The sequence below is a fragment of the Rhea pennata genome, chromosome 15 (genome assembly GCF_028389875.1).
Source record: "Rhea pennata isolate bPtePen1 chromosome 15, bPtePen1.pri, whole genome shotgun sequence".
NCBI classification, from domain to species: domain Eukaryota; kingdom Metazoa; phylum Chordata; class Aves; order Rheiformes; family Rheidae; genus Rhea; species Rhea pennata.
Window position 1 is genome coordinate 1113166 of NC_084677.1, and position 12590 is coordinate 1125755.

The following is a 12590-nucleotide window of genomic DNA, read 5'->3' on the forward strand; positions in this document are numbered from 1 at the left end:
TTAAATAGTGGGCAAATCCAGCACCATTCTGGCACCTTGCCTTTCTCCTCACCTGTGGTATCCTTGTCAGTCCTTGCATTCCTTGCAAGAGCATCTGTGGGAGGGACATTTCCCAGACTGAACTGGAAGATGTGGGGATCAGCTAGTGGACTGAGAATAGCTCCAAATACTACCCCACCTAACCAGTGGCCTCATGAGTAAGGTGACACAGATCCAGGTTTTCTGCTCACCTCCACTTCCTCATACAGTCGCTGATTAAATTTGTTTTACTTTTTTCCTGCACAGGAATCATGGAGTTAGTTCACAGGGAACCTGGGGATGGCTATAGGGTAGGCATGTCAGGATGAAATCTAGAGGCAGCTGTAATGGGTAGACTCTCTGGGCTGTGAGTGTCAGTGGAAATGCCCGTGTTTTGCTTCCCTCCTGACCAAACATCACAGGTCAAGCCTGGCCATGCTGCAACAACATATGAAAAGCCCCTGCATTAAAGGATAGAGCACACACTCTACACCATAAAAGGAGGCTGTTCACCTGCTTGGCAAATCCCTGATTTCTTCTACTTTGAGAACCAGGCAGAGGATTCTGTGTTGCCTTCCTTTGCAGCATCAGATGCACATTTGGTTTACCGAGCCACCAGCTCCCAAGTACTGCAGCATGGCGTTGCCCATGCTGTCATGCTGGCTGATCCATCAGGACAGCTTGCTGGTCTCAGCATGATCATCTCTCCTGGTTTCACACACTGGGTGATGGATGCACTTCTTACTGTGACCGTCAAAAAAATGTTAGGGTCACTTGGGGTGGAAGGTGCCCACTTGCGCCTGCGAGGAGGCCGTCTGCAAGGTCGTGGTGGCTCAGGCTTCCAGCGAGCAAAGGAGCATGGCTGTCCCACCTGCCCGCTGCCCCGAGGCAGGGCTGCAGATGACGCCGGCCAGCGGCAGGTGGGGGCCACGGCTACTGAGGCCCCCTCCACCCTCACCCCGCGCCGGTGCCCGCTGCCCCGACGGGGTGGGCATCTCCCAGCGAGGCCCGCTCCGCTCTGCTCCCTGCGGGGCGGCCCCTTCCCGGCCCGGCCCGCTCCGCGCCCGGCGGGGCGGCCCCTTCCCGGCCCGGCCCGCTCCGCGCCCGGCGGGGCGGCCCCTTCCCGGCCCGGCCCGCTCCGCTCCGCGCCCGGCGGGGCGGCCGCGGGAGGGCGGAGGCAGGGCTGGCAGCGCCGCGGCGGGCGGCGCACACACGCACACACACCTCCCTGCATGTGATTAAATGGCTCGAAATCTGCTTCTGATTTCCTCGGGGAGGTGACTTTTCCCTTCTTTTCAACCCCGGGATTTATTGGAGCCTTTTTACTCCGCTTTCAGGCAGCAGCCGGGGCTCAGTTTCTCTACTTCTTGCTCCCCCCCGCCCCGCTTTCCTCTCCTTTCCTCCCTTCCCTCCCTTCCTTGCCGCCTCGCCTCCATCCCGCTGCTGGAGCAGCAGCCCCGGGCAGTGCGGCGAGCGGCGGCGGAGCGGGCGGGGAGCGCGGCACGCTGCGGGCACGGCGCGGGAGACCCGCCCGCACTGCCGGAGCAGCACTCCCACTTTGCACTGTTTCGCCTTATTTTGCTTTTTCTTTTTTTCTTTTTTTTTTCTTTTCTTTTTTTTTGGAGGGGGAATTGTTATTATTACTTCCCCCCCCCGATCCGCAGAGGAAGGCGGGGAGCTGCCCCCCCCCCCCCCCCACGCCTCGCCGCCCACGCTGCTGCCGCGGCCCCGTGTTGCTCTCGCCGCCCGCGGCCCCGGACCTGCCCCCTGCCGCACCCGGACCGACCTAGCTACCTGCCCCGCCGCGGTAAGCTGCTTCTCCAACTTCTCCTGGCGTAGTCCCTCTGCCCGCTCCGTGCCCCTGCCCGCTGCCCGACCATGGCAAACGCCGCCGAGCAGCTCCCTGTTTTTCTTTCCATTGCCCCCCCCAACCCCCGCTGCCACCCTTGTTGCCTTTTATTCCTCCTTCTTTCCCCCAACCCTCCCTTTATTTCCCATTTCATCCTTTCACTCTGTGCTCTGGGATTGCCAAAAATGGGACCTCCCCGCGACAGGGCCGGGGGTGCCGCCCGCCCACGACCGGAGACCTCCCGGGGCCCAGCCTGAGCACCACGGTGCAGAGAAGCAGAGCAGCCGCAGATGCTCCACGCTTTGTCCCAGCCTGGCTCTCCTGGCGGGGCCCAGCTCAGCTTACTGTCACCACCTCAGCCCTTGCCCTCCTGGCAGTGTCAGGGGGCTATGTGTGGGGGTACTTAGCTCTGTACAAAGCCTCGTAGAGTTGCTACCCCACACTGCAGAACTGTCATGGGGGATCAGAGCCTCCAAAAGCTTTGAGCCCCAGTCTGGCCTCTCCCAGCCTGTCCCAGGGTCCTACCTTTGGTGTCGGTGAGGGAAGCAGCTGGCAGGAGCTGTGCCAGGCTGCTGCATGCCGTGCCAGCTCTGGCTGAACAGGCACGGGACACACACGTGCTCTTCCATACCCTGCAACTCCTGCTGGAGGTTGAGAAGTGCCCAGACTTTTTATATGCTTGGAAGCTCTTTGCAAATGCAAAGCGACTAGGCACCTTGGTGGGGTGCCTTTGCCACTAACCCCACTTGGGAGTTGTTGCTGGTCCCTCCCAGCATGGGTCCTTAGAGCTTGAAGGGTGAGTTCACACTGGAAAGAGCTACCATATGCCTCTCTTGCAACTGGGTTGCTTTGAAGACAGTCCTTGGGCTAGGCTGCACGAGGCCTCTCAGCGCACACACCTGCCTCCCTTGGCCCTATGGTTTGGGTTAGGATTGGCGTTTCTGAGAAGGGCATGTGTGAGCAGAATGTGGGGCAGAGTGCGAGGATGGGGTAGCACAGGAAGAGAGAAAGCTAGGCTCTGCTTGGTGGATCTACTTGCGCTTTTCTGTCTCAGTACTATTTGTAAGCCCTTGTTTCTTCAAAAGCTGGAGAGTGGGTGGATGGAACTTTTACAATGTTAAGAAATAATTAATGTGATAGGGACATGGTGCTCAGTGTCTTGCATGATTTGTTTCTCACTATACCGAGCAAGTGGGATTGGTGAAGAAGGCCACATGGGTAGGAAGGACCCGCGTGTCCAGCAGGGCAGACGAGAGCAGCGCCTGGGCACTGCAGCAATCATGCTGCTTTGCTGTTGAGCTCAGCAATGTTCATATGCAACCTCCATTCTGTTGGATGATCTCACTCCACAAGTGTATGCAAGCAGGGAACATGGCATAAGCTGGTCTGAGCATTTCTACCTCTGGCTGAGCTATTTGTGTCAGAGCTGTAACTGGACTGAGATGGTATTGAGTGTAGACCTGGATGTACAAACACTGGATGGCTGGAAATGACCACAGATCGTTCTACCCCTGCCAAATTTGGTGTTGCTCTCCCTGAAGGTGAGGAAAGGCCAGAGCTCCCTGTGACCAGTACAGTGAGGAGGTGACTGGAGCTATGCTTTAAGCATGAACTCCAAGGCATTTTGATGGATTTTTTCCTGCAATATTCCATTTGTAAAACAGAGGGAGCTGCTGTGCCTTTCTGACCACTTGGTGGAGCAAGCTGGCGAGGGGACAGGAGGTCCTGCAGTTCAAGAGTTGAGTGTTTGGTAGGTTACTGCGGGTCCCAGCAGCCTGGTGGAGATGCCTCCATGTGCACAACTGAAAGAGGAGGGCAGGTAAGGTTTCTGTGTTGAGAAGACAACAGATTTAATGCTGGATTTGATGGGAGCTGAGATGACTTTGAAGTCTAGAGGAAAAAGAGGTGCCTCAGAGCCAGGCCTGAGAGTGTGGCTGAGTGCACTGTAACCTATAGTGAGGAATCCTGCAGCCCTCCAGAAATGCAAACTACCTTGGGAGTTTTAATGGAAGGGTGTTGGTGTTGTTCACAGGGCCCCAGGTGTTGGTGGGCACCAGAACCTGAAGTCTTCAAGCCAGGCCTGGTCCCAGCATGGATGACAGCTGGAAGAGGTGCAGGTCTAAGCAGAGTTTCCAGGCCTTGAATGAGATGACTGTTCGTGCAGACCTTGGGGCACGTGTTTTTTTGTATGTGAGTGTCTTTGTCTTCCTTCATCAGGGAAGCAGCCTGCCATGCCAAGGCCATATACAGTACCTCTGTCTCCTCCACCCTGTTAGTCAGGCCTTGCTCCATAAGGAAACAATTATTCTGCACCCCAATGAGCCCCTCCCTGAGCCTGCACAGGACACTTGTGCTTGGTATGGAAATGCGACAGATTTTCCGTATTCTGTGATGTTAAAAACGAACGTGACAGCCTCTTTCAAATACTGGAGACTTGGCGGGTACTCAAGCAATAACAGGCTGTGTGACACCAGGGGCATGAAATATCGTACCAATAGCCAAGGAGAAAAAAATGAGATGTCAAAGTGATGTGTGTTTCCGGCCCTGTTGTCATGAGCCGTCCTGTACCCTATGTGAGAGATCTTTCAAAGCTGGCCAAATGTTGTCATCTCTGAATACCATTTTAAATATTCATCCAGACTATTTTCAACATCTGTGCCCAGCATGTTATGAAAAGGCAACAAGGAACGTTATGGAAACCAGACCACTTTATTACCATATGGAGTGGAAAGGCGCAGAAGTGATGAGACTTTCTGTGATGGAACCGTGAGAGTTCCATGCATCAGCTGGGATCAGCAGGAATAAAGCACTCTGCATACCAAGTGATATTCCTGGGAGCACATGACAAATCTGAACAATGCAGCAGGAATGTGCAAAGGGGTTTAAGATGGCTAGGATGGGATTAAAGTTGTGTAAAGCAACAAGTCGAACAGTAGTAGATGTTAATGAACAGGATTGCATTGAGGCAACCATGCCTTATGTTCCTTTGAGAATGGTAGCTCCAGATGTCTCCTTTAGCTGCTGTTGCATTTGGGAGTGTTAGGAGTAGAACTCCAACATGCATTGGTGGGGAGCATTGGCCAATGAATGCAACAAATTGAGTGTCACACAGAAAGGATTCAGGTCCATAGTGTGCAGATAATACCATGCATTAACCTGACCTCCTGGTCTCCTCCAGGGAGGGAGGGTCTGGCTTTATCCAGGGCTTCTGGTGAGCCAGGTGGACTTGGGAGGATCTGATGGCAAACCCATAGACACTACTTCGGTTTGCATAGGTTTGATCCGTCTTTCCTGTGGATACCATGACTTAGTTACCAAACTGGGTAACTAATAGTGCATTTAAGGATCCATTCTCTGACAGTTCTTTGCACGTGTTTGAGTAGTCCTCAGATTGTTTGGTTCTTGGTGGATTTCTTTCCCTTGTTTTCGATAACCTAGGAAATCTGGCTCTCTTTCTTCCTTTTGCAACATCAGACTGAAATTAATTCAAGCCAGGCCAGATTCTGACCACAGGTATGCCAGTGTAAATTTGAATGGAGTCACTTACGTCTTGTTTGGCCTGATCTGAATGGAGTTGCTTCTGTTTGGTGCCAAAGGGGCTGAGGTCAGAACCTGGCCCATCCTTTCCTGCGTGCAGTGTAATTTGTATGTGTCTCCTGGCACTGCTGTGGTATCATATGGCTTGTGTAATGCTGTCTCTGGCCTGTCAAAGTGCATTGCAGTATCTATCGCAGTGAGTGCCTGTTTCGGAAATACGGTCTGTCTTGTAATTGCCCACATGAATTGTGCATACTTTGCAGAGCAGAGGCAGAAAGCCTAAGAAACCCTTCTTATCTGAGGAACCGCATAGTGTAACTGGCTTCACGAGTGAAAACGGATGAAAGTATGTATATATTTATAGGCTTCTGATACTTAAATTAAAAATGGACACAGAGGAGGGAGCTCAAAGAATTAGTGCCACAGAGATAGAGCATGCTGCTGCGCTCTGCAGGAGCCATTAGCCATGTCCCAAGTGGGCACCGATCGTTCCATTAACGTGGGCTGGGAATGTGATTAGCTCCGCTGCTCACTCTGCCCCTCCGGCTTGCAACGTCTGCACCCCTCTGGCTTCTCTTCTGCAAGCCCTGGTGTGCACTGCCCCTTGTGCTCTTGGCCTGCCATCGTTTGCTTGCTTTTGCTCTCCTCTGCCTTGCTCTCCCTCCTGTCAGAAAGCCGAGCCTGGTCTCAGCGCCTTGGCTGTGTGGGGTTTTTCCTTTCATTTTAAATATTTCTTGGTTGTGTTTTTGTCCCGGCGACACATGGAATGATTTATCCGTGTCCGGAGCTGAGCTTGGTCTTGACGCACTCCGCTTGTCGGATGGGGGCCGAAACATTCCCCAGCTGGCACTGGCCTCAGCATGCAAGGGACTAGCACCCGCAGGCGGGTGCAAAGGGGAGGGAGGCCAGCAGGGAGGCTGGAGGCCCTGTCTGCTCCCCTGGAGCGGTCCTAGTTATAGGGCCTGGGGCAGGTCTGAAATGGGTAGCTTCCTCAACACAGGTGTCAAGGTTGTGGGTTTGCCTTCGTTAAAGGGCCCATAATGAGATGGCAACCTATGAGTTCTGGTAGCAGATATATCCTATTTAAGGGACACACTCAAGTCATTCACAATCAATTGCAGCTTCTCCACTGCCCTCAGCTATTTCCTACCTCCAATTACATCTCCTTTGGGCTGACATCTAGGCTGAGCTTGGCCACAACGAGAGGAGCTGGACTGTGAGAGGGCTCAGAGCAAGGTGGGCTGGAGTGCTTCTGCTGCCAGCCCACAGCACCAGGTGAGCGGTTGCCCGGATGTGTCATGCTGCCTTGCAGTGAGTGCACCAGCACGGTGATCAGCTGGGGACCGGGAACCCTGGAGGGACGCTGTGCAGCATATCCCTTCTGCAAGAGTCATGCAGGCACATCATTTCTCTTACAGTTCCTTTCCAGCCCTCCCAATGCTTTCCTGCTCGGACAGTACCTGAGCTGGGCTACAGGGCTTTTCTGGGGCTTTCTTGGGGCTTGCACAGCTCGTATACAACCAATCTTTCAAGATCTGAATACTTTGGATCTAATCCCAAGATTCTTGTTTAGCCTCATGTGCTTGGATCCTTTAGTCCCTGTTTGGGGGATTTCTGGAAAGTGCCCCTTGTTCCCTGGCAGGGTTGTGCTACAAGGAGCCTTTCAATGCCCCTCAGAGGTGGGCACGAGCCTGCTGCATCGCTGCTGCATGCTGTGCTCTCGCAGCCCAGTGCACGTATCTAGGATCTCATGTCTGTGTGTGTGCAGGGTGAAACAGTGCTTCGAAGGGGATCAGACATCCCCTATCCAAACTAATTCCAAATAAGGCCAACTGCTTTCCTCAGGATTTGCTGGGGTAGAGTGAATGCGAGCACCCCATGCACTGCTCTGTCCTGACCCAGAGGAAAAAAAGTCTACTCTTATTGCAGTCTGACAGCATCAGAACGGACCCATCGGGGAGCACTATTGGTCCCTTGGAGGAAGGAAACACCTTTTCGCTGCCTTTGCTCAGGTGCTTTCCCCTGCCCCTCCCCTGGCAGTTCAGACTCGGTGCTGGCTGCTTGGGTTTAGCAATTCCCTGCCCTCTGTTAAAGCCACATTTTTCAATGCGTGACTCAGGCCTCAAACGCGTCCTTGTGTGGATTAGCAAACGATACGCAATAACCCACTGCAGTGGCAGGGCTGCAGCGTGGAGAGCAGACTATTGCTTGGGCCAGCCTGCAGTTTCCCTCTCTGTTTTAATTGGAGAGGGCTGTTCCAGCATGGCAAAGGTCCTGGGTTCAAATCTGCCTAATAACTGTCTTCTCTTTCCTTCCATCTCTCTGTTGTTCCACTTAATCCTGTAATTACCTCTGCAAAGCTACTGCTGTCCTGATCTGTACTGTGGTGACCCTGGGTCTGTTGTATATCCTGGTGTCACTGTTTGGGGAAGTTTATTCTTTTTTGGCTCACCTGCTGCACCTGCCTGGGGGCATTTGATCTTTGGAATGAGACCATTAAGCACCCAGATTATTGGGCTGGACTGGCACTAAAATGGGGAGGATCAGGGATGTGAACCGGTGCCTGGTTTGCAAGTATGCACCCAAACCTCAGTATTGCTCTCAAAGGCGGTGCTTCCCTGGCAAGCAGTGGGGAAGGAGAGTCCCACAGAAGGCCAGGCTGGAAGCGTGGCCCCAGCAAGCCTCTCCTTAAGATGTGGGAGGCAAGGAACCACCACAGGTTGAGCTTATTAAAGTATTACTTTGAGGAGAAGTGGTGTGGAGGTGCTGTATGTAGTAGCTAATTTTTAAAGTGAAAAGCACTTCTGAGTGTTAAAGTATCGTGATTTCCTTCCAAACCACACAGCCTATTAGCATTCCCCAAATAGAGAAGTGAGGAAATTGCCCACCTCAAAAATGCAGCCACTTCTGGGGAGGAGTAGGGCTGCAGCAGGGGGCTGAGACAGCGGCTGCTTCCTTGGGAAAGGTAAGCCCCAAACTGACATGCTTCCCCATAAGCTTCTCTCTGCCACTGTGGCAGCATGAAGACTGGTGATGGCTGGAAGCCAGTGACCTAATGGTCCTAACCCCACAGCAGAGTCAGGAAGACACTAGGACACTTTTCCCCGCAATGCTGTCTCTGCAGGCTTGGAGATCCACCCTGCTGCAGGTTTGTGTGTCTGGAGCTCCAGTATTCCTCCTTACACTGGATCCACGTGTCCTGTGCTGCTTTCAGCATCACTGCTGACATACGTGGGGCCAGACTCAGCCCCTTTCTCCCATGCTTAGTCAACAGTGTCTCCACTTGATTTGAATTGGGGGCAGTGAAGACGAGAAATGGAAGGGGGGCAGGTGGGAGCTGAGAGAGAAATACCCACTCCTGGGCCTCTCTGGCAGCTTGCTGGGAGTCCAGGGGTCGTGCTGAATATGCATAAAATGGAGCAGATTGCAGCTGCCCTCCTCGCCGATATGGAGGTGAGGCCCATGGAGACCGCAGGCCCCAGCTCTCTTTCAGCAGGATAATGGGGTGAGTTGAGTGCGGAGCGTGTATGCATGTGTGTGGTCTCGCAGATGATAATGATTTCCATTCATGCGATGCTTCCGCAGCGCCGATACACTGCTTGGCGAGTGCTGGAGCATTGGCTCCCAGGCGGCTGCTCCCTGGCAAGAGCAGAGGCCTTAAAGGTTAGGCATTAAACTTTTCGGAGCCCTTGCCCAGGTCCCCTGCCTTGGTTGGGCTTGTGGGAGAGCTGCCAGGACAGAACAGAAAGCCTTTCCTCTGCTCATGTCAGAAGTCAGCTATCACAAGAGAAAGGGCAGAAAATGCTCCTGTCCCCCAGCGCTCAGGCAGCATTAACTCTGGCCCATTGCTCCTGCCCTGTTCATAGCAAACTGGCCTTCACTGGCCTTCATCTCCTCTGTGATCACCAGTGAGAGGCCAGCTGTGCTCTGGGATTTTTCCTTGCTGTCATTTGATATGAAGATATCAGGCCAGCTCTTTGACTGGTGTAAAAGGGCCCAGCTCCACTTGAAGGCAATGAAGCTGTGTCCAGCTCTGGTCTGTTCTGGCCTAGTAGCAGTGTTCAGGCTTATTTCTGCAGCTTCTGCTGACAGATCTCAGCTGATGGTGATGTTTTTACATTTTTAGAACTTTCATTTTCAAGTGTTTTCACAGTCTGCTTTGGGATGTAAGTGGGATGTGCTTGAGGGGAAGGTGCTGGCTGCTGGCTGCCTGCTCCCCACTGCAGATAACTGTGCTGTGCTGGGAAGGCATTTTCCAGCATCTTAATTTACTAACAAATGGGGAATTGAAAGGTCTTTGTAGGTAGCAAACCAAGTTATAGCTTTACTCTTGCCTTCTTGCGGGCAGTGTAAGAAAGAAGAGGTTATGAGGGTATCCTCATAATTTTCATCAGTGACCTGGGTGAGGGGACAGAGGGCCTCCTCAGCAAGTTTGCTGATGATACCAAGCTGGGAGGAGTGGCTGATACAGCTGAGGGCTGTGCTGCCATTCAGAGAGACCTGGACAGGCTGGAGAGTTGGGCAGAGAGGAACCTCATGAGGTTCAAGGGCAAGTGCAGAGTCCTGCACCTAGGGAAAAATAACCCTAGGCACCAGTACAAACTGGGGGCTGACCTTCTGGCAAGCAGTTCTGCAGAGAAGGACCTGGGAGTGCTGGTGGATGACAAGTTGACCATGAGCCAGCAATGTGCCCTTGGGGCCAAGAAAGCCAATGGTGTCCTGGGTTGCATTAGGAACAGTGTTGCCAGCAGGTCAAGGGAGGTGATTCTGCCCCTCTCCTCAGCCCTGGGGAGGCCTCATCTCGAGTACTGTGTCCAGTTCTGGGCTCCCCGGTACAAGAGAGACATGGAGCTACTGGAGAGAGTCCAGCGTAGGGCTATGAAGATGATCAGAGGGCTGGAGCACCTGCCCTATGAGGAACGGCTGTGAGAGCTGGGCCTCTTTAGCCTGGGGAAGAGAAGACTTCCCCAGGGGGGATCTCATCAATGTGGATAAGTACTTGAAGGGAGGGTGTCAAGGGGATGGGGACAAACTCTTTTCAGTTTTCCCATGTGACAGAATAAGAGGCAATGGGCAGAAACTGAACCACAGGAAGTTCCGCCTGACCGTGAGGGGGAATTTCTTCACTGTGAGGGTGACAGAGCGCTAGAACAGGTTGCCCAGAGAGGTTGTGGAGCCTCCTTCTCTGGAGATATTCAAGGCCTGCCTGCATGTAACCCTGTCTGATGTGCTCTAGGTGACCCTGCTGAGCAGGGGGGTTGGACTAGATGATCTCCAGAGGTCCCTTCCAACCTTACTGATTCTATGATTCTATGAAAAGACTTCTCTTTGGACATGGTTTAGCTGGTGCTTAATTAAATGCATCCTGAGCCACCCTGGGGCAGATTGAGATTGCTCCCAGTAGTTTCAGCTCAGGCAAAGAAACAAGTTTTCCTGGCTGCTGGGAGATCCCTATGGGTTTCTTTATGACCTTCCTGTGTGCTTAAACATTTTCCCATGTGGCTGTCCCTTCAGGGTTGCCTCCATGCAACTTGCTGCCATGCATCTGCTTTAGGGCCCCTGGCTGCTGGGTCTCTACGCATGGCAGGAGGGAGAGGCCTCATTCATGTAGGTGTGTGATGGGGATAGTAGGAGAGCTGGAAGCATCACAGGGCTGTGCTGAGCATCTGCAGATATGCATGTGATCAAGTCTCCAATGACACTGCCAAAGGATTTGTGAGTGTTGCAGGCTGCTGTGCTGGGAGAGAGTCTGCACTGTACCAAGTGCTTTTCCAGAGAGTGAAAGGAGGTGAGAGTTGGAGTCCCAGGTGCTATATGGGAACTGAGACTCTCTGCCCATGGGCTCACAGAGGCTCTGGCTCTGTCCTCATGGAGTTTGGGTACGAGACATGAAGCAGGTAATCCAGGAACAGCTATAGCATCTACTGATGCTTGCCTACTGAGAATGTCCAAAAAGGCAGAGGGAAGGAGCAAAGGACACAACCCTCTAAGAAGCCAGTTTATTAGTTCTGCCATGACACAATTGGCTCTCCTGTTGGGAGAGCAGGTTTAAGGGCACAGGGATGCGTGGTTAGTGAGTGTGTTTCCCCTTTCTCTGGAGAATGGGTGTTGCTTATCCATTCCAATTCAGGGCAGCAGTATTGGCATAGCAGAAGGAGGGCAAGAGAGAAAGAACCAGCTCCTTGCCTTGAGAGAAAGAGCTTGTAAGAGCCCCTGCCTCTTTGCCCAGGGCTGAGACTGATGGGTTAGGGAGAGGGGACATTCGTGCTGAAGGCCAGAGATGTAATTGGGGATGCAGTTGGCAGACCCTTAGCCACACTCAGCCCGCACTGAACTGACTCAGCTCTCAGCAGCCCAACATTCCTGGCAGGTTTGTGCAGTGCCTCCTAGACAGTCTGTGTAGTCCATCCCATTGGAGCTGTGCAGTCCATTCCATCAGGTTTGCACAGTCCATCCCTTCAGATTTGCGCAGTTCATCATGCAAGGCTATTTGGTTGATCACATCAGGACCTGTGCAGTCAGTCCAGTTGGGTTTATGCAGTCTGTCTCGTAGGGGCTGTGCAGTCGATTCTGTCAGCTTTGTGCAGTCTGTCCCATCATGGCTGTGCAGTTTGTCCTGTCGGGGCTCTGCAGCCATCCCGTCAGGGCTCTGCAGGCCATCCTGGTGGGGCTATGCAGTCCATCCATGCCATCAGGTTAGCACAGTCTGTCCCATTAGAATTCAGCACTGATCTGTGCTCTCTTGCTGGACAGTTCCCAGCACACTGGACAGACTAAAGTTGGCAGCATCCACCCTCCCCAGCCCAGGCAGCCTGGTTGCTCAGAAAGGTCTATGAACACTGCTTCACCTCCCCCTCACTCTCATCTGCCCACCTGGCAGGTAGCTGCTGGCCAATGGGGCTGGGGGCTCCAAGCCGAGCACTGTGTGCTGCCTGAGTGCAGGGGAGGCTCCTTACAGCTTGATGTTGGAGGGGGGTTGGAAGGGCATTACTAATTTGCCAGGGACTAATGTCAAGCACTTGCTGGGGGACAAGAAAGAGGGGGGGTCTGCACAGTCAACTTGGGCTCAGTCTAGAAGCTGTTAGAAATGCAGAAACAACACCTCTCCAGCAGGTTTCTGTAGGCTGCTGCCAAGGTCCCTCAGCAAACAGCGGTAGGAAACAGCTCCCCAGCTGTAAGCCTGGGG

General features: G+C 53.3%; 1 protein-coding gene across 1 annotated transcript in view; it reads left to right on the forward strand.

Annotated features, from left to right (window-relative positions):
• The first annotated feature begins 1749 nt into the window (after window positions 1–1749).
• The window catches only part of NTN3 (netrin 3), a 52612-nt gene continuing 41771 nt past the window's right edge, over window positions 1750–12590 (forward strand). Inside the window, exon 1 of the mRNA XM_062588410.1 lies at window positions 1750–1825. The gene's annotated coding sequence lies outside the window, so the exon portion shown is untranslated. The remainder of the gene's footprint in view (window positions 1826–12590) is intronic.